Genomic DNA, 9,071 nt, shown 5'->3' with positions numbered 1-9,071 from the left:
AAGCCGGAACTCTAGACCTAGTAGTTTTGGGTAGAATCTAATCCTACAATTTCTGCCCTAGATCTAGTCTAGACTCTAGACCGATTAGGCGCGCCTAGTCTATTAATATTATGATGTCAAAACATCCATAACATCCTAAAGATGCCCCGAAAGATGCACTAAAGGTCTAGATCTAGACCTAAATAAGATTAAAATGACTAAAAGAGAAATGATCACAAATACCTTCTTGATGCAGAATAACTAGTCCAAAGTCAACATTGAAGCTCATATAATATGGTAGAATTTCAAGCGTTTTTCTTTAGGACAATGCAATATTTCTAAACTGTGTGTACTACGAATGAATGCGCGCACGATCGATGATATGCGCGCACACGGTGGTGACCAAGAAGGAGATCATGATACCCGAGGTATCCGATACCCGACACGTCGGTTCGAAAAAGGATTCCATTGTCCTAAAAAAAAACTAAAAATCAAACAAATGAGCTTCTGCAATGTTGACTTTGGACTAGTTATTTTGCATCAAGAAGGTATTTTTGATCATTTTTAGTTTCTCTTTTAGTCATTTAAATCTTATTTAGAGCATTTTTATGATGTTCTGGAAGTTTTGACCAATCTGGGCATACAGAAATTGTAGAATCCTGATTTTTGTATTATTTATTTTTCGTAAAGAACAATTCCACCTCGATTCAGACTTTTTCAGCAGTTTAACAATAAATCAAAGGGTAAAACAAAACAAAAAATCAGGTCATAACGTTCAATGGTTGCTTCGAAAGAGATTTGTTTGTGTCGAATATTTTAAATTGAAGTTATTAAATTTGCAGCACGAAATCCAGCTATAAAAAAGCCTATATCAGCTACCCTTGAAGATGGATGAGCTGTACTGAGCATGTGCAGTAGAAGCAGACTACATCTCCATGGTAGTTAAACCTTGGCTTAACTTTAAACCTGGGTTTTAGACTTAAACCTGGGTTTAACTAAACCTGGCTTTCAGAAACTGAAATGATACTTAGACCTGAAGTCTGGCTTAGTTAAACCCAGGTTTAAAGTTAAACCTAGGTTTAACTAAACCTGACTTCAGAATACGGGCCATTAAGTTTTACATGAAATGTGTTAAATTTGTTATTAAATATTCAGAATTGTACATGCTATGTGCAAAAAACATGTTAGGGCCTTTTTGGCATAAGGCTTGAATGTAGCGTATTTATGCCAGAAGGGCCGTAACCTACGCGGCGTTATGCCAAAAGGGCCTTAACCTGCCGTTATCGTACGCGTAACTATGCGCGTAACTATGCGCGTAACTATGCGCGCGTACGCGCGCATAGTTAGCGCCCTTTTGGCATGATGAAATTTTCTTGTTTCGCAACACCTTTGGTTTGCCAGAAAGGCCCTCCTAACGCAAATGGATCATCCGTGTACGTTAAGGCCCTTTTGGCGTAAGGAAAAAGATGAGATACGCGTTAAGGCCCTTTTGAAATTCATAATTATCTTCATAAATAAATCGAATTTCAACAAGTGAAGCACATCATTTTAAAGAGAATGATGAAATCTACAAGGTGATGTTAATAACTCAATAACCCCCAAAATCGGGTTAAGGCCCTTTTGGCATAAGGCCGACGTAAATAGGTCAGTCTAATTGTCGTCGCAAGTAGTAATATTTTATTCGTTCTAGATGTGTCAGTGTTCATCAACCCAAATACTATTCAACCAGTAACAGTATTTGTAATATGGGCAAACGACGGGGATTAAACTATTCCTAATCGATGGCATGCTGCATGGGGCACAGTGGGCACTTTTCACTAAACCCTTATTCGAATGGGGAGAAACAAGAATAGATATGGGAAGAGAGAGAACATGAGAGAAAGGAAGAGGGTATAAGGAAACATGTGAACGAGATGATACGACCCATCCCAAATCCCTACCCATATCGGCTTGTATAGTTCTCTTGCGAAATCTATTGCTTCGAGCTTTATTTCGTCAGAGGTTTATAATAAGGGTTAAGATTAGAGTTATAATTAGGTGTTTGGTTAGGGTTAGGGTTAGGCATATATTTCATAACTTGTTGAACATGCTCTTCCGTTTTGCTTGTGGCTTTCAGCATCATATCGACTTTTTTAAAGATATATAAACATAATTTTAAAATCAGTATATCTCACCTTCTTTGTAGAATCTATTCCAATACTTATACATTTATAAATTGCAAATAATACATAAGTCAATATTAATTAATTTCTTCCTACGCTGTTTCTTGGATTCCATGAAGAACAGCGAAGGATATTAGTATAGCCGTTGTTTTGCTTTTTCATTTCAATGTCTTGATCCAATCTACGCCAATTCCCCCTAATATACCTTCATTCCAAGACATGTTCCTTTCAGATTGCATCCGTGACAGCAAACCTAAGACAGCTTATCTTCATCCGATTTATTCGAATGAATTGATTTTACGGAGAAATATGAGACTGAGTTAGAATCCTGTATTGATCTGTGGTGTGGACACTGCATGGCCGTCAAGGATAAATGATGGTATCGCTTCGAAAGTTTGATTGGGAATTCGAATCCTTAGCCTCGATTATTTGCTATGTTCTCTGTATATTGGATCGGTTATGCCTTCTCGTTTGCCATGGGGTGTTTAATTGCAGGACACGCGTTAGTCCGTTCTCATTGCTGCATATAAATTATTTTCGCTTCTGTTTAGTGTTTGCATGAAATGACTTCCTTCTTTTCACCTTTGATGCTGATTCTAAACGCGGGAAAATGCACTTTTGTGATATCAAAGCCCTATTTTTAGTATTTTACGTTTTGCACCAAATAATGAAAAGGGAAAACATGGAATTTATAAGTCCTGGGTTTCCATCAAACTTCCTGCTTATCACGTTTAATAGCAGACTCATTTCTTAATGCTCAAAGAAGAAAGAAAAAGTAAAATTGTCTTCCCGGACGACATATTCTAGTAATGGGTACAGGCCTATCTTCAAGATCTCTCTGACTTTCAAATAGTCGTGACATTTACCCAAACGATTTAAATCGAAAGTGACTTCCTTTCTCTCGAAGGTCGCTGGGAAACATCATCAACCCATGCTCTAACATTATTCCCGCCAACTTTTCTCTCTCTTCCGAGATGGAATTGGAATCTTTTTGTAGTCGAACGATTCGTTTCCACTTGCCATGCTTTGTAAACATTCTCCCCGGAGACAATGTTGCGCAAAGTCTGCAGGCAGAGGCCCTTGGGGACCCTCTTTATAATGTTCGTATTAAAGGCTAAATAAAGGTTAGCAGCAAAAATATCTGGCAGTGGTGGATTAACTATGCTTTGCTCATGTGAACATGGGTGAACAAGACGTCACAACTCTCTCTTATAAACAAAAATAAAATAAAGGTTATCATAATTTTGTTCAGAACCGTTAGCCCCCCCCCCCCCCCTCCTAATTCTTTAAAAATCCTGATTTGAAAACACTCATTTAGATTATAATGCACAAAGTCTGCAGGCAGAACCCTATGACGTTCCTCTTCACGAAATAAAGAATGCCAACTTTCGCTATAGGTTGGAATAATAGTCTAGTCGGCAGTGGTGGATTCACAATTCTTTGCCCGGGTGAACAAAACTTCTCAGTAATCTATGAATAGCGAAAAAGAAAGGTTATCACAATTTTGTTGTACCAAATGCATAGAGAAATTTATCATATCAGCAATGCTCCCTCAGAGGAATTTCTTTTGAACTGCTATCATATTCCGAACACAACTGGAAATAGTTTACCAATTTTTAGTGCCACATGTTTTGTTTATTTAGTCCCGTATACACAAATTCATGCCCGGTGGTTTATCATTTTTTTTAATGACTTTCAAATCTCAGATTTTACAGTGATTAACCTTTCTGTAAAACCTCTGGTTACTCAGTTTCGTTTACAGTACTATAGCATGACGAGGGCTCATCTTTTTCTGCTGGCAGGTAGACCCTACTGTTCGGTTATTATTACAGTTAACCTTGAACCGAATTGAAACTTCGATCATTTCATCTTTCGGGAGGTGGGCAGCTCGAATACGCCATCCTGACAAAAGTACATGCAGCCTTGCTTGGTAGGAAGGTCAATGTGTATTGAGGGAAGTGGAACAGTACGCGGCTTGACAATTAGTAATATATCAAGACCAAAAAACAGTCCGGGGAAGTAACTCTCTCGGAGCCATGTACTCTGACGTTAGAGCAAGATATTGTTCTGGTATTACTCACTTTGCCTCTTCACTTAATAATATAATCATATCTGGGTATATATATATTTCAAGTTTGTCCTGTCTGCAAAGTCAGTCGTCACACGTTTTAAATTCAAACGTCATACATATTTTTCAAACCATCCTAGCGTTTTGTGTTGAATGCGAATAAAGCCAACTCGTTAAAACAAATACTACGAAGGTGCACAATTTGCAGAAGTAATTGGCTGCTCTAATAATTAGCAATTAGCGATATTAAAAAGGATTACCATGTACAAGTAAGTGATTGGTCTCGATTAGTATATTCAACGCTGTAAATTCGTAATGATAACCACTGATGAGCGTATCATGATACATAATATGATGCAGTAATTAGGGAGGTAATGGTTCATCCTTTTCGTGCTTACAAACAATAAGTGGAAGAAAAAAGTGATTAGCTACTTTAACGTAAGTCTTAAAGCTACACGATCAACTATAGCTTTATATTATACATTGTAACATTACAATATCAATCACAAGATTTACTTGAATAAACAAAATTGTGATTAAAATAATAATCAACACAATTATTATAATATTAATTAAGAATAAAGCAAGTCAAAAATATTTTGTTAACAAGTGGAAGTAAAAACATGTTTATGTAAAAACACTAAAGTATGAACAATAGTTGCTGTTCCATCACATTTTCGAAACTACACAAAACAAACAATGCTCAACTGGTGTATTCCCATCAGAGATAACCTTAATGAAACTAGCAATAAGCAGAAAAACAAGCTAGATGTTTATAACGACGCGAAAGAGAGAAAAAATAAAGGAGGAAGAGAAAAAAGAAAAGATAGAAAGGATATAGAATCAGAGGAAGAGAGAGAGAGTAGAGAAAGAGAGAAATAGGGTACGGAGGAGTAAAGAGATAGAGAGAGGTAAAGAGAGAGTGAGTGGAAAAGGAAGAGGAGTTAAGAGAGGGGGTGATGGAGCTTAAAGCTTGTTGTTTTGATAATGGACTATATGGTGTTAAAGCACCTTCAGAAGGTGTGCATCAAAACAGTCGTGTTCATGCATCCTATTCTCGATTGATCATCGTTTCCTTCCCTCGCGGGCCCGTCCGACTGACAGCTAGCCTAACGCCCTACTGATCGACGAATTATGATGAGAATGACTACCCCCATCTTCACAATCCCTTTCTCCCCCCCCCCCTTTTCTCTCTCTCTCTCTCTCTCTCTCTGTCTCTCTCTCTCCCTCCCTCTCTCTCTCCCCCCCTCTCTCTCTCTCTCTTTTACCCACTGGTGGATTTAAGGGGGCCCAACTGGCTCATGTACCCCTTTCAAACCCTAAACCCTAATAAGTATGTTCCCCTTTAAACGACCCCGAAGAGGCCGAAAAATGTATTTGCTTTTGTTTAAACTTCTTTTTGGAGGAGGCAGCTTGTCTCAGATTTTTTATTTTTGGAACTGTGCCCCTTTCATTTCCGAGGAATCCCTGGATCCGCCCATATTACCTCGAGAGCTTAACCCCATTTGAACAGTCAGTGGGATTCTCTGGGAAAGGAGGGTGATACTGACGCATATTGGATGTTTTTTGGTCCTTTCATTAACAGCTCCTGTAGGCGGTGTCAAAATAAAGGCATCTAGGTACTTGTTGACACCTCTATTAAGCTGAGATAGGAGCACTATGACACCTTGGTGATTTGAAATTCTCTGATATTAAAAGCGTATTTCATAATCACAGGATGTTATTTATAGACGAAGACAAACAATCGTTAAATAGGTTCGACAAAGGACGAAGCTGATTTTTTTTTCTTCAAACAATGAGAACAGAAATAACAGATACATCATTACTCCGGTCATCAACATTAACATTGCAATACCTACAAATTTTCGATTTATTCAATGAGAATATACTTATACAATAAGAATAATTTGCCCCGATCCCGAACAAAGAAAAATCCTCTGTGTGGCCATGGCATGAACCATAATGCATGGCCATACAGGGGTATTTTTTCCTGTTGGGGACCGGGGAAAAATGCAATGAATTATTGAAAATCTATCGCAATTTCTTTGTTTTTTGTTTTTTCGTGGGGGCGGGCGCGTACCCTAGCCCCCGCTGCGATGTGCTATGTTAGTGCCCTTTTGTGAGGCATTCCCAATAAACAAAATCACGTGAAAATCACGTCAATATCAAGGTATCGACTTGAGGAGAGTTACGTTCTTCAAACACCGGACATTTACGTAAATGTGTTAATACGTTTATTGCATTAGGTAACTTAAAACACACGTACACTAAATCACGCAATTGTCACTGCGATATCACCATTATAATAACGTGATTATCACTACCTTGGAGACCATGGTTTGTAAACTTAATACTCCCGTGTTTGTTTTGTTATGAAATTACATCTTCATACACGAAATTATCGCGTCACAGAAACACGTGAAGCGTTAGTGATAGTTTTAGTCAAAATATCTGCGTGAAATTCACGTGAATATTACGAGGCTGATTTGAGATGAATCATGTTCTTCATTCACGTCAAATTTACGTCGAAGAGGAAATATGTTACTGTAACCCGCGTTCAACCCAATAATTACGCAAATGTTACACAATAAATGAACCAAAATAATGACGTTCTCATCCCGTTTCTGAACATCGTGTCTTGGATCTTCCATAATTACGTCCAGGCGTTCAGGAAGCAGTTTGGGATTTGAGGGGGTTGGGTGGGGGGGGGGGTGCAAACATCCCAGAAGAGAAAGCTAGTTGCAACTGGTCCAGTTGATGAACCATTTGATGCCAACTGGTAACCCTGGAAATTGAAATGGGCTAAATGATCCAGTTGATCCAGGCCAGTTATAATTCAACTGGTCTAGCTGAGCCATGAGAACCATTTGGTAAAACTTCCAACCAGTTGAACAGCAACAAACTTCAATACTGGTACGTCTGTATTTCCAATGTAAGGGCATTGGTAATAAGTAGACTTACATAATTGAATTAATCGAACAAATTTCGTATACTTGTACTTTATTGAAATTATTTTAGTTCACAGTTAATGTTTCCCTTATTCATGTTTAACTAAATGTAATTTATACGAAGTAGCGAAATGTCCTAATAACTGGTAATTTATATTTGTAGTATTTTCGAAATGAATTGCATATAACTAAATCATCAGTAATTAAGAAATATGCTGTAAATTCAGATAAATTGTTTAAAAAACATAGATCTGCACGCACCCCATATTCAATATGCAAATGAATTGGTGTCAGCTGGGTCAACTCGAAATATGCCAACGCTCAGTCATCAACTGGTGCAACTGGAAATATGCACACTCCAGTTGTCAACTGGTGCAATGAAAATATGCCAACAGTCAGTTATCAACTGGTGAACACAGAAATATGCCAACAGTCACGGGATTATCACCACGGAACTTAAATGGTAACTGTGAAACCATCAAGACACCCAAGAATAACTCATTTTCACACATGGAAAACACGGAATACCCAGCTTATATTAATAATTCGTTTGAGTCACGCGATCATCACGGCGGAACTGCTGGCAACTTTGACTACGGTTTAGATAGGGGTTTTAAGACACCTAATCATGACTAATTTTTCACACCTAAAAGTCACGTATGCCCAGCTTAGATTAATAATCCGTTTGAGTCACGAGATCATCACCGCGGAACTAATGGCAACTTTGACTTCCATTTAAATAGGTGTTTCAAGACACCTAATAATGACTAATTTTTCACACCTAAAAGTCACGTATGCCCTGCTTAGATTAATATTCCGTTTGAGTCACGAGATCATCACCGCGGAACTGCTGGCAACTTTGACTACCATTTAAATAGGTGTTTTAAGACACCTAATAATTACTAATTTTTCACACCTAAATATCACGGATTCACAGCTTAGATTAGTAATCAGTTTTAACTACGTGATCATCACCAAGAAAGTTATGGTAACTTTGAAACCATTTAAATAGTGTTTTAAGACACCTAATAATGACTAATTTTTCACACCTAAAAGTCACGTATGACCAGCTTAGATCAATAATTCGTTTGAGTCACGAGATCATCACCGCGGAACTTATGGCAACTTTGACTACCATTTAAAAAGGTGTTTTAAAACACTTAATAATTACTAATTTTCACACCTACATATCACGTTTTCACAGCTTGGATTAGTAATCAGCTTGAGCCACGTGATCATAACCAAGAAATTTATGGTAACTTTGAAACCTTTCAAAGAGGTGTGTAAGACACCTCAGAATTACTTGTTGGATATAACCAGAGATTCACGGACAGAACAATAAGACGATTAGCCGGTGTAAGTAACGTGATTATTACCATTAACCTTGGATAACCTGTGAAACCAATCAATAAAGGTGCTTACAAGACCAAATAATTACGTATTTATCGCCATTATCGGTTAACTGACAAAAAACTCGTTGCTTGGTCAAGTGGTTATTTGGTCATAAACACTTGATTTACAGAGGTAAGTGGAATCACGTTACTCCAGTCGCGTGATAAACTGGTGGTTTTTAGGTTAGATGAAAACGTGAACAGGAGTACCTTTTTTGTTTAAATGAAGGCACGTGTCGATAACGTTTAAATCTAGTTCAAAAGGCACTGTACTTTAAAATCACTTAAAATACACTCCCAAAAGAGGTTACTTTTTAGTGTTCTGTTTATTGGGTGTCAGTTATGACTTTAGGACGTAGGTCCCCCAGTGGATTAGCATAGTAGCAAACACATGCTTTAGCAGACACTCAGAACAAACACTAATACATTTTTATTCAATAAAATCTGAGAATGTATACTATCATTTTAATCTATTAGGAATAAATCATTGTCAAAATCATTCCATAAATTGGGGTAAAAATAA

The sequence above is a fragment of the Strongylocentrotus purpuratus genome, unplaced genomic scaffold (genome assembly GCF_000002235.5).
Source record: "Strongylocentrotus purpuratus isolate Spur 01 unplaced genomic scaffold, Spur_5.0 spur5_contig_867, whole genome shotgun sequence".
NCBI classification, from domain to species: domain Eukaryota; kingdom Metazoa; phylum Echinodermata; class Echinoidea; order Camarodonta; family Strongylocentrotidae; genus Strongylocentrotus; species Strongylocentrotus purpuratus.
This window is presented reverse-complemented; position numbering follows the sequence as displayed.